The sequence below is a fragment of the Lonchura striata genome, chromosome 15, assembly GCF_046129695.1.
Source record: "Lonchura striata isolate bLonStr1 chromosome 15, bLonStr1.mat, whole genome shotgun sequence".
In the NCBI taxonomy this organism is placed as follows: domain Eukaryota; kingdom Metazoa; phylum Chordata; class Aves; order Passeriformes; family Estrildidae; genus Lonchura; species Lonchura striata.
The window spans coordinates 1,912,966-1,929,726 of record NC_134617.1 but is presented as its reverse complement, the minus strand read 5'-3'; positions in this window follow the sequence as shown (position 1 = coordinate 1,929,726).

Below are 16,761 nucleotides of genomic sequence, written 5' to 3'. Positions count from 1 at the left end.
ATAGTCACTGTAATATTTGCAAACAGCCAATGATCAAATCTGCATTTTTCACATTCAGGAGTCCCCTGAGCACAGGCACAGTCTGTGCTCGGGGCCACACCAGGACGAGTCTGAAATCCTTGGGCTGCCTGGAGCAGCAGAACAGGATTTTTATCGGAGTGAGCGAGAGGAGGTTCTGCCCAAGATGTTCTGATAAAAACAAGAGCCTCGGAAGGTTTTTGTGCAGTGGTTCACCCCGAGGAGCTGCAGGCTCGGGGTGCTGCTGCCGTGGAGGGTGAGGTTGTTCTCGCCAGCCCTGCAGGAGGTTCCTGATCCCTTCGGGAGGGAGCTTTGGCCTGGAGATGAGCTCGGTGCCGATGGACTCAGCGAAATCCTCATGGAGCACACAGCAGGGGCAGGATGGCAGTGAGGAAATGTGGGTGTGTGTCTGCACTGACGCGCAGGGCACTGCAATAAGAAAATGTCTGCAAATACCTTGGTTCAATGTTGGCAATGCCATTTTTTATTTTATTTTATTTTATTTTATTTTATTTTATTTTATTTTATTTTATTTATTTTAATTTTATTTCATTTTTAAATTTTATTTTATTTTATTTCATTTGATTTAATTTTATTTCATTTGATTTAAGTTTATATTTTATTTTATTATATTATATTTATTTTAATTTAATTTCATTTTATTTTATTTTAATTTTTTATTTTATTTATTTTATTTTATTTTTTATTTTAAGATTTTATTTTCTTATATTCTATTTTATTCTCTAGGTTCTGAGAGGCCTACTTAGGTACATTACCTGTTACATGTTTACAGTTTTTCCCAATGCCTATTACCTATATTGAATGGTGCTTTTCTATCTTTTATATGGTACATTACGTGTTACATGTTTACAGTTTTTCCCCAATGCCTATTACCTATATTAAATGGTGATTTTCCACTCTAAACCAATCTGTGAGTGCCAACATCACCAAGAACATGGAGGTGAGGAAGGAGAAGGAGGAAGAACAGGATCAGCCCACTTTCCTCCATCTTAGAACTTCTGACCCCCATGTACAAAGTAAAAACCCCCCTGGACAGGTGCTAAAACCCCCCCTGTAAAACACTAAAAAATTTTCCCTCTACTTTGTGACTACTTCTACTCTAATATCTAAACTTTGTGACTTGTTCTTCCTGCAAGGTTGGTAACTCATTCCATGGCTCAAACCCAAAATCACAGCTGTTTGCAGCTGCCTGCCATGGTTTAAAATGCTTCTGACCAAGGCCTGGAACCTCCAAAAATGTCTGAGGGACATTTGGAGTTCCGACAGCAAGTTCACATGCTCAGAGGGATGGAGCAGCTCTGGGGGGAGCAGCTTTGGGGTGACCTCACTGTGGAGGAGCCCCAGGAAATCTGGGCTGAGCTGGGGCAGAGGCCGAAGGCTCAGGCTGGGGGAAGGAGCAGCGGGGCCATCCCAGGCCTCCCTTCCAGGGGGTTGCAGCGCTGGAGGTGCTGAGCCTGGGGATGGTGGAAGAACACCTGGGAAACAATGGGAATTTGCAGGTTTGGGCTGTGAATCCAGATGTTCCTGTTTTGGGTGTCCAGGTCTGGTCATGAGTATCAGCCTGAGTGTGACAGCACACACATGTGGTGGCATGGCCTTGGCATCATTTAATGCCAACACGCACAAATGTCATATTCCGGTTCTGATTAGTGAGCACTAATTCAGATCTAATCCAAACAACTCTGCCAGGATGAATTTTATTTGCATGGACTTTCTGTTCATTCTCCTTTTAATGCCAAAACCCGCTGGATATTGGTCAAACCCATTTGAAATTTAAAAAAAAAAAAAACTTTAAAAAAACTCTGCTTCATCACTGCATTACTTGGTCTCCAGGATCTACAGGAGTTTCTGCTTGCGAGATGTGAAGGAATTTCTTCCTGACTTTTCCAAATCCGCAGGCACACAAGTGGGGACGTGGCAGGGAAGTGCTCTGCTGCTCTTCCAGCAGTGACCCCACCCTTAAACAATCCCTTCCCCACCATCCCCCTGAGCAGTGCTCCCACCTGCCCGGGGTGTTGATAAGGTAGGAGGCCGGGATGATGAATTGGTGGAGGTTTCCCTGTGGGATCATCCCATGCCATGATGGATTCCTGACGTCAGCAGGCTGTGGAAAAACCTGGAATCCCAGAAAGCATGGCCAGATCCTGCTGGCCCGCTCTGAGAGCAGCAAACAAGCCCAAAATGCCCGGGATAATGCCTGGAAAAGCTTCACCCTGGGCACGGAGCTCTGCTCCTGCTCTTTTCCTGCTGGCACTGGAGCGGTGCCCAGCTGGCAGCGCTGCCCTGCCTGCTTCAGGGCTCCAAAGGCTGCTGGTGTTTCCTTTGATTCCTCTGGGTGAAGAGGCTGGTACGGCTGGGCTGGGCTCAGCGAGGTGTCAGAGCCCTCCAGGGACATTCCAGGGCTGCATTTGGGCTCTCCTGGGTACAAACTGTGATGGATCCTGGCAGGAGAAGCTCCCTAGAAAAGGTCAAGCCAACAGGAACCCATTAAAGAACAGATTTCACAGCTTGGATGAGTGTTAGGATGTTCCAAACCCCCTATCCCAAAGTTTTGCAAACTTTCTCAAGTCCCTCGGCAATGTTTCCTTCTTCCAGACCAAGTCTGATGCACATTTCTGACCCTCTGAAGATTTGGGAGTACTTAAAGGACATTTAAAGGCATTTTAGTTGAACAAGTCCAAGTGAGTGTAAAAAACATATGGATAACCATTAGAGCTGCATCCCTGTGCCTGACTGCGCTCTGGTTTTGGTGGAATTCCATCATTTTTTCAGCAGGAAACACGCTGGGTGCTCTGATTAATGCAACAAGGATGGAGCCAGGGCTTTGTCAGAGTTTGTCCCAAGAGATCCAGGGAAGCTGGAGGAGTGACAGCTTCCACAGGGATCCTGCAGAAAGCTGCACGGGGTCATTTCCACCTCTCACTTCCAACCTCCCCGGTGATCCCCTGAGGTGCTTCCAAGACAAACAAACCCCTCTTTGCCGGGGCTTTCCCAATCCTCCCTCTGACACCAGAACTCTTCAGGGGAGACAAATCCCCTGAAGCTGTTTGCAGCACCTGCTCCTAACGCCTCTCCTGCTGCTGCTTCCTTCCAGGTGACTCCAGGAGATCCTTCCTGTCCCATCCAGGTGGCCTCACTCTGGATGAAGCTGGAGAAAATAAATGGAAACTCCAGCAAAGATCTTGTGTGCTGCTGAGGGAGCTCTGCTTGTCATTAAAGGGCAACTACTGCTGAATTCCAGAGTTTTATTTCCTGGGAAACCAAGTGAACCAACAGGGCAGAGCTGCAGCTGGAAGAGGTTGGAGTGGGATGGAATTTCCTCACTGCTCCAGGTCCTGTGGCAGTGCAAAGAAACCTTTCAGAGCATAGAGAGTGAATCTGGGAAATGGCAATTGCTCTGCTGCTGATTTCCTGCATGCCCTTGGTCATAACCTTCCCATATTTCTTCTCTTGGATTAAAAAAATCCTATTGATTCTGTTCCTCTGCTTCTGCAGGGAGCAGCGAGGACCAGGACCTCAAGAGTTTTTCTAAGTCCTGTAGATGGATAGAAATTTAAATTCATGTGTCAGACGCTGAACCTGATGCCAAGCAAAGGGATGGAGCTGGGAGAGGTCATCACAAAATTATGTCTCACTCTGGATTGTGCCAGAAATTCCCTTTGGTCTTCTTTCCGTGGTGAGAGGCTCTGTTTACGTCAGAAAGACTCCTCAGCCTTTCTGCACCAGCCTGGGGAGCTCCCAAAAGCCCTGGGACGAGGCTGATGCTGTCCAGGGTGTTGGCCAAACGTGCTGTACAAATCCCGGAGTTTCCCGCACGTTCCAAGCATCTCCAGATGAATTTAAGATGTTCAGGATCGAGGAGACGTGGAAAAAAAGGGGAATAAACCATGGATGATGTGCTGTAACATCAGTGGAACATCCATCCTGCACGAGGAGTTCCTAATTCCATTCCTATTCCCAGAGGAGGAAACAAAGCTCCTCGTGGTTTGAGCTTTAATAACCCTGATCCCCATTCCCACCTTCCCTAGTCTGGAAAAGCAGGAATATAATGTGTAAAGGTCCTTGACCCTGGACTGACATTTGAATTTATTTTTTTTATCATCTGAAATGTTACCAACTCTTGTCTTGTCTTCTTCTGATCACCTTCAGTTGGAAAGAAAAAGGAGAATTCCAGAAAACACCTCCCAGCAGAAAGAAGGGACATAAAGAGAGAGGTCAGGGAGGTTTTTATACAAATTGACCAAACTTTTACCTTCATGGACAGTGTGGAAACTTTTCCAGGTGTTCTGCACACCTGGAACAGGAGGAAAAGTCTTTTATTATTTAGTGTTTTTTTGTGGTTTGTTTTTTTTTTTCCACAGAGTTCTTTCATTTAAATTAAGTTTTGGACACAGGAGGTCAGCACTAAAAATCTTCCTGTATTTGTCAGTCTTATCATAACCAGGAATCAGACTCCTAAATCTTGCCTTTATATAGAAAACAGAACTATTTTTTCCATAAAGATTTATCTTAGTGCTACAGTTTAAATTTTGTGTTCGAAGTCAGAAATCCCCAGGTTTTATGGGCTTACCTTTCAGATTATGAAATATTCCTCCTGGCCCTTAGAAACCCATTGATTTTGATTTTCTTGTGGCAAATGGGAAGAGAATCTCCCTTATCATAACTGAGTTTTATTTTTCTTTTCCATTAAGTGCTTTGTCTCCTTAACAAAAGTAGAGACACATCCAAAAGTTCCTTTCCATATGTTTTATTAACGCCTGATTTTCCTCATTACCAGTAAGTTCAGCTCTCAGGATTTCCAGGAGTTCTCTGAGCTATAACTCCGAAATGCTGTAGGATTTAAAATAATTTCAAGCAATTTCTCAGTGCACTGAGCAGCCTTGAGCTCTTCCCAGCGCTCAGAAATGCAAACTCTCCCTGGATGCAGGACGAGGATTTCCCTTCCCTGGATGCAGGGTATGGATTTCGTGCTCTTTTCCTATTCAAACACTTTGGGACTCTGGACCTTCACTCCCTACATGGTCAGATATGAAGACAATTCCCTGCTCGGAGCACTGCCAGCTGATGGCCCAAGCACTCCCCAGTGAATTCCCTGCCTTGAGGATGGAGGGGGAGATGCAAATCCAAGAGAACGAGTTGGATTTTTGAATTGGATTCTTACCCCACGGAATCGTCCTGAGCGCAGAGCCAAGCCCAGCCCCACAGGATGGGGGATTTTAGGGATTTTAGGGATCCCTCAGAGGCTGGAAAGGTTTCTGCTGCTGCTGCCTGACAGGAAGCTGTAACAGGAGCTGAGAGGAATCGCCTTTCCCTGGCAGGGGAACACCAGGTTCATCCCCATGGAATACCAGGAACAGGAGCTCTGGAGCAGGCAAACAGAAGTTTGAATGTCCTGTAATTCTAGGTGCTGCTTAAATTAATTATTAGACAGTGCTGGCTTGTCAATACTGCAAAAATTCCCTCTAATTGCACATTGCTTCTTCCCTCTCATTCCACCTTTTCCTCTGCCTGCATCCATGGGAACATTTATCCTCACCATTCCCTCTCTGTGAGCTCACACCTCCCACCCCAGTGTGCTGGGAAATGATCCTTTAACCTGAGAGGGAGAAATCCCTTCCAAAACAATAAGGAAAGAGCTGCTCCTCTCTTGGAAGCAGGTGAAAACATTATTGCAGCAGCCATTTCATTTCTTTGCCTCTTTGTTTTTCCTACCTCATTAACATGGTTTAAAATTAATTACAATGTTCCAGAGCCTGTTGTCAGCAAAGCTGTAACGGGGACTCAGTGCAGTCTCTAAGGCAAATTTTAAGGTTCATTCTAAGGCAAATTTTCCTTTCTCTCTTGAAGCACTGCGGGGATAATAGAAAAAATCTTCTGCAGTGCATTCAAATTTCCCTTCCCAGCAGTTCTGAGCCATGTCCAGGCTCAGAGGTTTTCCCTGGGGAATAGAGGAGATTCATTAAGAGCCCCAGCAGCTCCTCCAGCCTGTGCAGCTTGACACCCTCCATCACCCCATTTGTCCCCTCAGATCCAACCCCTGCAGCTCTACAATAATCAAACAAACGTTCACCCTTTGGTGCATTCCTGATTTCTTTAGATTTTCTGTCTTCTTCCAGGAAAAGCCCTTTAGGCTGCCCTTCTTAGTTCTCTGCTCTCCTGAACTACGAGAGGAAAAGGGGTTTTAATCAGTATCCCCCAACTATTCTGAGCCTGGAGCAGAGAGAGGTGCAGGGACCAGATGCCAAGCTGTGCTTTGTGAACTTGGCTGCAGGCAGGCACAGATTTGCTGACATTAAGGAATTAAAAAGTGCAAAAATGGATGAATGAGCCAGGCAAGTCCAGAGCATTGAAGGAATGCCCTGCCTAGAAGGTGGAGCCCCAGGGTTTCCCCTGTTCCTCAGCTCAGAAAGGATGGCAGCGATGCCTTCCAGGCCTTTCCCTGCCCTGTGGCTGTCCCAGCTCCCTGGCTGTGCACCCACAACGTCTCTGATGTCACTGCTGGTGGCTCCGGAGCAGGAATCCGGGGATGAAAGGGACATTTCCTGTCAAAGGGATACCAGGTGCACAGGGCATGGAGCACAGATCCCTCCTGCACTCCAGAGCTGCTCCCTGTGCTTGCTGGAGGGCTCAGAACCAAGTCCCTGCCCCATTTCGATGGTGTCTCACACAGGGCTCCTGGCAGGAATATTTTGTTTCTTGCCCTCCCTTGTGGCACTGACAGCATTTGAATCCCCCAGCTCTGGGCCCTGCACAAATTTGGAAAGATTTTTATCTCCAGGGAAACATCAAACAGCTGAGGGCTGGGTCTGTCAGGGCTGGGCCAGACGCTGGAATTCCTCCCCCCACAGCGAAATTCCTGTGAACTGGGGTCTCCCACATCTCCCACCAAAGCTGCTGACTTTGTGGATAATGACAACAAGAACCCAGACTGTGAGGATTGGGTAATTAATGAGCTTTAAATCCCTGGGGGAAAGGAAAGAGTGGGGTTCTTGGCTGGTGGTGGCAGTGCTGGGGCCAGACCCACGAGCTCCTGGTCCCACTCTTGCTCTGCAGGAGGAGGTTGTTACTCTTGGCACCAGATTCCAAAGAGATGCAGCCTCTCCAATCTCATTTACCTGCTCCAAAAATCCATCCACATCCATGGCTGGGAGTGCTGGGCTCAGGCTGCCAGCAGGTAAAGGAGAGCGGTGCTGTTTATTTTAGTTTAGCTTATTTAAAGCCTTATAATTACTTTTCATATGGCTGTATTCATAATTATTTATTCTGGGCTTCAAGCAGGATTTTCCCTTTTAAAACTGCACCCACTTGAACTTGGCAGCTGCCTTAACTCATGCAATAGGAATGAGCTGAGATTTCCAGGGAAAGGGAATGCAAACCTTCCTACAAAATGTTCCTTAGGGTCTATCAGCCACAGCCACCCTGGAACTCTCAGTCTGGACAGGGACAAGGCTCTTTTCCAGATGAAAAGTCTGGGATGCACTGCCTGGCATCAGACACTGGATCTGCCCCACACCCCCTGTAAAATCCCGGCCTCTTCACCCCAGCCAGGCCCTCAGGAAGCAATTTAAGATGTTGTGGAAACTAAAGGAGTGAGTTGCTCTCAAATGACAGGGACACGAGTTCCTTCCCTGCAGTCACCTCTTGTTTCTGTGGGACAAAGCCTGGTGCTGCCATCAGTTCCTGTGGTGACAGCTCCTGCCCTGCCTTAGGCCAAGCTGTGTCCCCTCAAGGTGTGCCCCCAACCCTAATGGGGACATTGAGTTGCTGTGACCTCCTCAATCTCTTCCTTACAGCACTTTAGGAGACAAAACCAAGGATCCGTCCTTGTTTCCTCAAGCAAAAAGGGATTTATAGGGTGAGAGACAAAAATTCCTGCTCTCTGTCCCTGAGTTGTCAGCTCCAGGACGGAGCTGCTGCTGCTGGACCTCACCTGAGCCTTGAGAACCAAAGCAGAGACACAAACCTGCCCTGAGTGCCCTGGGAAGCCCCAGGGTCCTGTCCCCACCTTCTCCTGGCAAATCCTGCAGGAATGGGGCCACTGGGGTGCACAGGGATGCAGCCAGCCCTGCACCCACCGAGCTCACACATCCCACTGCTCCCATCCCAAATGGACATGGGACAGCTCGGAAATGCATCAAAAGCAGAGACAGCAGGGAGAGGGGACAGGGACAGGAGAATGGGGAGCCCAGGAGGTTAAAAACTGGGATAAAAGTGTTCCTGCTAGGAAGCAGATGGAGCAGAGGAGGTGGGACAAGGCCAGCCCAGCCCTCTGCTCTCCCTGCATAAATCACAGAACTGGCTGATTTGAAGGATGAAGTCGATTTGTTTACACCTGTATTTGTAAAATCCCCCCAAATCCTGTGCAATTCCCTGAAATTCATGCCTGCTGCTCTCTGGCTGGGCAGCAGAGCTGCCAGACACGGGGGTGAGCTTTGAAAGCCTTCAGCCCCTGGCTCCAAGGGACCTGGCAGTGGAGGGGAGAAGAGCTCAGAGTGATTTTCAGGAGAGAAGCCAGAAGCCCCATGGATGAAACTTCAGTGGCCTGGAGGGAGGAATTCCACCCCATGAGAGTTCAGTTGATGCCTCAGGTTTTGGCTTTTCTATTTTTCAAATTCTGAGCTGCTTCAGTGTGTGGGATTCACATCAGGGGATGCTGAGCTCTCTGCACAGAGCAGGGACACAAAACAATTCCTGCTCCAGCTGGGCACCAAGGACAAATGATCCAAACCTCAGCCCAGGAGCACAAAAACCGTGGGCTGGAGAGAGAAAAACAAGCAGGGTGGGACTGCCTGGTCTGGAGCTGGAATGGGACAATGAACTCCAAGGTGCCAATGGAGCAGAACTGATCCCAGGGAGAGACCCGTGAGTGGCCGGGGATTTTGGAACCATTTTGGTCCATCTTGGGGTCATTTTGTGCCATTTTGGTTCATCTTGGTTGCAGCCCTGGCTGGGCTCTTGTGCTGCCCAAGGTGCATCCATTGAGGAGATCTTTTAATAAATCCCTGCTTTATTCTGTAGCTCTCTCTGGTCTCTGCTCTAGCTCAGCCTCCACAAAGTATCACAGTGGCATCTCTGCCTTTTCCACTCCTAAAATCCCACTCCAAATCCTCATCTCCACCCAGCCCTGCATTTGAACAATGCAGCATCTCCCTCCTCGCCCCACCTGCTCCTCCAGGACACCTTTCCCAATTTCCCACTTCTAGCAGAGAGGGTCACACAAGTGATTATGAAACCAAACTGCTCTGACCTTTGATGTGGGCAATCGATGGCTGGGCAGGGCTCCGTTCTCTGCAGGAATATTTCACGGGCATAGCAGGAAGGTTGCAGGAATCTCTCTCATTCTGGGGAGAAGGCAGGGAGCCAGCACGGTGTTGTGCTCACCTCAAGCATTCAAATCTTCATTATTATCTTGCTTTACCTGGCCTGGCCTTCTGCCCTGCCCTGGGGAGCAGCTCAGCTGCAGGAGGGGAAGCCAAGAGAATTTTTTTTTTTTTTTTTGAGGGGGGGTTTTGAAATATTCCTAGAACTGGAAATATAACGGAGAAAACTTCTCTCAGGGATTTTTTGCACTCAGAGTTGGCCAGAGGTGACTCCAAGAGAAAACTGCAGGCACAAGGGTTGGTTTCTGGAGAATTTCTCTTCTGCAGCAGCATCTCCAGGGATGCAGCCAAAGATTCCTCAGAGAGGCACAAGGGTGGATTTTATAATGCAAAAAAAGCTGAGCCTTTGATACTTTCTGGTGAAGTGAGGGAGAAAATTCTGCTGGGAATGGGGCGGAATTCTGGGGGACACAAAGTTCTAAAAACGTTGAGCCTGTGCCTCCATGGAAAAGGTTAAAGCGGGAGTAGGAGAGGCAGGAATTGCAGGTTCTCTGGTCAGATTCGGAGCCGGGTTTTATCCCAAATATTCTGCCGGGAGCTGGCGGAAGGGACAAATTTAAGCTTGCCAGGGCTAATTTTAGCACGAGACAGCCTTACACCATTTCCCTTAGTGCTGGCAACATCCAGAAAAATTAAAATAAAATCAACCCCAGATTAAAATCACCCAATTAGCATCGCGCAGCAAATAAAAACACTCGTCAGAGATGTAATCTGGCCGTGCTATTAAATCTCGGTACCACACAAAGCCCCGGTCCCAGATACCATCTCCGAGTGGATGCCGCACACAATGGGCTCATCTAAAAGCAATTACTGGCATTGTTTAAGGAGTTAAATAAAGTTTGTTTAAGGAGCTAAACGGGGTTTGTTTAAGGAGTTAAATAAGGTTTGTTTAAGGAGTTAAACTGGGTTTGTTTAAGGAGTTAAACTGGGTTTGTTTAAGGAATTAAACAAGGTTTGTCTGACATTCCAGAGGGGCTGAGGTGGGAAAGAGCCCCGATGGTGCTGGTGCAGAGAACTCTCAGAACTTTGGGCCTGTAAGCCAAAGAATTAAAATTAGAATCAAACACAAGATTTGATCTGAGATCTTAGAAAAAGCCTCCAAATTTAGGTGCTAGAAGCGAGAATGTGGGTTTATAGTTTAAAGCAGAGACACATAAGCCTAAAGCAGAGGAAAAATTAGAATTTTAGAGTAGAGTACTATAAGTTTGTGTGCTAAGAAAGCTTACACTGTAGCATGAGTCCATAAGAAGAAATATTTAAAGACTGAGTCAAAAACATAAATATCCTTGTTAGCAGTGTTTTATTCGTTAATAAATATTTTTAAAATATTGTAACAAGAGGTCTTGTGACCTTCTGAGCTGTGCGGTGAAGATGTGAGCTGAACTCACCCTTCCTGCCGGTGCAGAAGATAAGAAAAATAAATCGCATCATCTAAAGAACTCAGAAGTCTCAGAGGTCTTTAATTCCTTCAAAATTCCTCACAGGGAAATCTCGTCTCTAATTCCTTCAAAATTCCTCGCAGCCTTTCGCTTCCAGGGGCTGCTCCGCCTTCAGCGCGAGCTCTTGACTGAGAAAATGAGAATGGAATATCAAAGGTGGGATGTGCGAGACGAGCTGGGAATGGGCTGTGGAATTCCCCCGGAGCAGGGGAATGGTTTTTGGGGGTTCACAGCATGGCCAGGCTGAGAGGGAGCGAGCGGGAGCGAATTCTGCCTGTTCACCTCAGGCTTCTCCCCCTTCTTGCCACCAGACTCGGCCCCCAATTAAGCAAATAAATTGATGGTAGCCAATTAAACAACTGACTGTGCATGGTCTGGGAATGGTTTTGTCCAGGATTCTCAGGGTGTTTTTTTCTCAAGCCCAGTTATTTTTAAAAGAATCCTCCACTCCCCAAATTTTGCAGAATTCAGCCAGTGACTTTCTTTTAGGGCATCCATTCACTTCCATCCTCCGAGCAAAATCCTTGTGACAATTCCCACTGGAACTGTCCTGTGTAAAATGGGATGACTGATGGAACAGGCTGAGGCTTTACAAAGAGTTCCAACAATTAACCTAAGCCACTTTTGAATTGTTATTTTCTTTTTCCAGCAAGGTTTTTAGGGAAAGGATGGGATCCTTGATGCTGTAGCCACAGAGAAACCCAAACTTTTTAGGACTATCTTGTGAAGTTACTCCAAAAGAACAGACACAAGTGGATGTCCTCTTAATATGACTGGAGAAATAAGGAGCTGTTGTGTCTCATTGAGGGAAAACAGAAAATCGTGGGCACAATGACTGCAAAGATCCATGGGATCCAGGAGGAAAAGGTGATTAAACCAAATTAAAGCCTCTTGGGTTTGCCCCAGATGAAGAACGTCCCACCCTGCAGCAATTCCTCCTCAATCCATCCCCTTGGAGCTGAGGCAAAGCTCAGCAGCCACTCAGCTATTTTGGGTTTGATACGAGGCAGATTTGATAAGAAAGCTTTCAGGAAAAAACAAATTTCCTCTTGGACTCCGCACATATTCCAGCACATGGAGTTCCTTTTCCTAGCAGCTCGTGGAGGAGCCTTCTAAAATTAGGAGTGAGGTGGAGGTCTGTCCTCCCTGCACACAGGGACCTGTGTCCTCAGCTCCAGGACACCCTGGGGACACAGCAGACCCTGCTGGATGGAGAGGTGGGGAGGGCAGAGCTGTGTTGTTTTCATGGAATATTTCCAGTATCCACGGCCATTCTTTATGGGAGTCAGAGCTTTACACCAGGCGAGGTGCCACATCCTGCTTAATGACACTGAGAATTGTCTGAGCAGCTCAGAAAGGCAGCAAAAAGGTTTTAAAGCAGAAGGCACCTTCAGTTCAGCCAAAAATTTGGTGAATTTGTCTTGGAGTCAGCCTTGGTCTCACACTGTGAGTGTGCAACTCCAGCCCAGGCTGCTGGGAATTTTGGCTGCATTAAGGTGGCCCCACTGCACCTGGCTGGTGTCCCCTGGGTGGGGGTGATGGAGCAGAAACTATTCCAAAATCCCCCATGTGTGGCAAATTCCCGTTCTGCAGCCTGCCAGAAGCCAGGCCTGGGGACAGGACAGGGGACACTGCTGGCACCACGGGCTCAGGGGGCACTGGCAGGGACAAGAGAGGGAGCTGTGGGTTGGAGACAGCCATCTCCTGTGCTTGGCAAAACCAACTTCAGTCGTGGGAAAAACAGCAGGGGAAGAAAAAAAGCAGCGATAAGCAACTTTTATCTGGGCTGTGACCGCTCTCCCCGTTTCCTCTGCTGCCCTCACGTTGTGTCACTCTGTCACCTGCAAGCAGCAGCAGCGCTGAGTGATGGATGGGCAGCTCAGTGGTGATGAATCCCCGGTGCTCAGCTGTTCCAGCGGTGTCAGGTTCCACACAAAGCCCCTCGCTGTGCTCCGGGGTCATCGCCGTGCCCGGCAGTTTCCCTTCCCTCGGTCTGCTCTGAAACGCAGCAATTGCTTCGCTGTGAGTGCTGGGGCTGCAGGGGTTAAAATCTGGGTGTCCCACACTCGGGTACCCCGCAGGTGCACGGGGAGGACCAGAGCACCCCCAGCCCTGGTGCAATGTCGGAATTTGAGCTATTGATGATTCCAAAATTGCAAAGAGTCTCTGTCTGTCAGCCCCCATGCCAAAGCAGAAGCCAGAATTGGTCTGTGCTGGTTTCCAGGTTGTTTATTCTGTTTATCTCTCACATGTTCTGCTGCCCTGCCCAGCTCTGTCCTGCAGGGCAGCGTGTGGGGCTCTGCCCTCAGTGGGATGTGACAAACATTCAATACCAGAAACTCCCTGGGCTGCATTTACAAGAACGTGCCAATATCTGTCACCTACGTTGGACAGTGTGTCCCCAGCCTGAACCAACAGAAAAATGCCAACACCACAGTGACACATGGAGGGCATGAAGAAGGAGAAAAAGGACAAGGCACACCCAATTTCCTCCATCTTGTCCCCTTTGGACCCCTCATCTAGAATTCTAAAATTTTACTTTTGTGCCACACTTAATTAACACTTATATCAAACCCTCAGAGCTAGTAATTAATGCTGTAAGATTGAAAACTCTTTTCCATGGCCAGAGATCACAGGCAGTGTCTCTGGGGGCTCTGTCCAGGGGGTTCCTGACCCTGCCAGGGTCCCAGGGCAGCCAGAGGGAAGCTCTGGGTTCCCACAGTGAACCAGGTCCTGCTTTGTTCTGTTCCCTTTCCCACCCTCACAGCACCCTCGGGTGGGGTCAGGTGGGGACAGTGGCACCTGTGGGAGCAGCTCCAGGGTCAGGCAGCCGGTGGCACCTGTGGGAGCTTTAGGGCAGCTCCAGGGGCAGGCAGGAGCTGTCCCAGGCCCTTCACACCGCCCTGCACCCCCCAGAGCAGAGCAGAACCCCCCCACTGCCCCTTCCCCTGCAGGGCACGGGGTGGGCACCGTCCCGGGGGGCAGAGGTGGCAGCATCACCCCCTTGGACCGAGGCTGGAGCGTCTCTGTCCCCTGCACTGCCCCTCCTGACCCAGGGCAGTGCAAAGGGGACCCTGGGCTTTCCTCACTGACAGCCCAGAGCTCCCCCCTGGCCGTGCAGGGAGCTCCGGAGAGAAGGGAGCAAACAAAAACTCAATTTTATCACTCAAACCCTCTTCTGACTGCGCCGGTCTTCCCGACAAGGAGAAGGGAGAGATTAACCAGGAGCTGCAAGTCAGGGGTGGCTCCCTCTCATGGCTTGGAGGGACGGAGAGGAAAATCAATCAGGAGCCAGGAGGCTGCACTCTGATCCCCCCAAAAACCTGCACAGAGCACCCCGACCCTGCTCTGAATCTTGAGGGAGCCTAAAGAATCATGGAATGGCTTGGGTGGAAGGGACCTTAAAGATCACTGAATTCCATCCCCAGCCACAGGCAGGGACACCTTCCACCACCCCAGGTGGCTCCAAGCCTCCTCACACCCTTCCCTGCGAGGAATTTCACAAATTCCCCTGCTGCCAAACACCGCTTTTGTTGAGGATTGTCACTTCCAAGCTCTTGCCAAGAGCCTGATCTGGCCAGGGTATTTAATTCCAGTTTGTGATAAACATCTGGGCAGGCACACAGCATCCAGCTCCTCACAGTCCTCAGGAAAGCCTTCCATGCCAAAAAGACGGGCTGTTTATTCCAGTTCTGTCAGTTGGGCTGATAAAAGTGATTATTTCTCTCTCCCAGCCCTGCTTTCTCATTGATCCCACAGGCTGCTCTTCAAATGTCACTCAGCGAGCAGGGAGAAGGTATCCAATTATGGAAAGGGAAAAGATCAGCGTGATGACAAAGCACCAGGGCCAGTGGGCCATGAAACAAATGAGATCTGTCTGGTTCTGACACCCTCCAAGTCCAAGGAACCCAGAAGGAGGCATTTTGGGCCTCTCCCCTCCAAAAAAATTCAAACTGAACTGTTCATAACATCTCTGAGGTTTGGTATTATTTTTGTTCCAATATGAAGCCTTGAACCTGATGGAAATCTAATAATTGCTCAAAAGCACAGGTAAAGTCATGCAAACCTCACAAGCCAGTGAGACTTGGGGTGATGGAATTTATTTTTATGTCAGGCAAATTCCTTCCTTTTTTAGAGCCTGTGGTCACTTGTCCAACTTACTGAGGGCCACAGATGTGTTGTCAAAGACAAAAATCATCTCAAGCCCACCCGAAAAGGTGAGCAAAGATTGCCGGAGAGCAAATCAAGGAACAAAAATCAGCTTTGCCCTCCTTCCTCCAGCACAGCCTCTTGTCCAAAGCCCAGGCTGAGATTTCTTTGAACAGAGTACAACAAAGACAAAATACCGAGCTGGAGACGGGGCTGGCTGATCCCTGCAGCCTGGGCACAGAGCTCCAGAGTCCTGGAGCTGCCTCTGGAGAGGGATTGCAGAGCCAGGGCTGCCTTGGGTAAAAGCCTTGTTACAAAGCAGGGAACTCGCCTGTGCCTCTCTCAGAGCAGCAGTTTCCCACACATCCCCAAATCTGCTTCTGCTCCTGCCAGGACCCAGTGCTGAACATCTGTAGGATGAACATCCTTATGTTTATCAGGAGAGGGGACTTAATTCTTTAGGAATGCTTGGATTTGGTGTCAAAATGCTCAGGAACAGCCCAGCAAACTCACCTGGTCACTACCTGACACCTCGAGTGCTTCTTAGAGCTGTCACATCAGCTCTTACCAAAAAAAGGGAACAGGGAGCTGAGGATGAGGTGTAGTTCCCACAATTTCTCCTTTTCCTCCTGTTTTTTTCTTTCCCACTACTGCACTTCCTGCACATCCTTGCTTTCCCAGGAGCTTTTGGCCGTGTTTTCCCTGCAAGGTGGGAGCTGCTGGCCTGGGGCAGAGGGTGGGAATGGACATTGCACCCAGCTGGGCTCGCCGAGCCCCTGTGGGGCACAGCCCTGCTGGGGTGAGGTCTGTGAAAGCCTCGGGGCCACAGAGTGAACCCAGCAGGTCCCAGCTCTGCCTGGCTGTGTGTGTAGGGAGGGATGGCCCCGTGTGCCTTATTTATCTTACGGGCAGGGGAAGCTCCAGGTAATCAGCTCAGATGGTGAGCTCCTCCCAGGGTCCCTGCTCTGCCAGATGTCTGCAGTGGGAGGGGGGTGACTTCTGCATCTCCTGTTCCTTGTCTCTTCATTTTTAAGCCTCTGAAGCGTGTGGATGCAGAGGTGGAGTGTGGGGAGAGCAGGGAAGCCGCGGGTTCAGGGCAAGACAGACACTTCATAACTGCCTTTAATCTCGTTTCCTGATTCCAGTACCTCATCTGCCCCTCTGGTTTAAACCACCAAACTTCCTCCCTCCCCTATAAATATCCCCAGCACAGCCAGGGCATGGCATGGACACCCAGCAGGCTGTGGTGTGGGACAGTGGGGCAAAGACAGCCAAAAGTGGGGAACCTGGCCCTGGCACCCCAGTACTGCAGGAAAAATGAGGCAGAATGATGAAAACGCATCAGAACCCAAGAGCTGATGAGTTTCACATAAGATTCACCATTGATAAGTGTTTAATTGCTGACAAAGGCAGGAGTCTGGCACTCCTGTGCCATGGGAGGGCCACAGAGCTGCATCCAGCCAGGGACTGACCTGCAGCTGCTGCTGCTGGCATTGGGGTAATCTGGGTGAAAAGAATTCTTTATTTTCTCCCTTTCTGTAGTACCGAGCTGTTTTAGAACCACAGCTTTCAGCTGAAACCTCTGAAAGCAGCCAGGGCCAGCAGAGTGAGATGGGTCTCTGGGAAAGCAGTGCTGCTTCAGAGGGATGGCAGAAATGAAACTCCAGAGGCAGCGTTTTATCTCCGGACAGGCTAAAAGGAAGTTTTCAGGATTCCTTAGCTCTTATTTAGCCAGTTTGTTTGTTTTGGAGGGG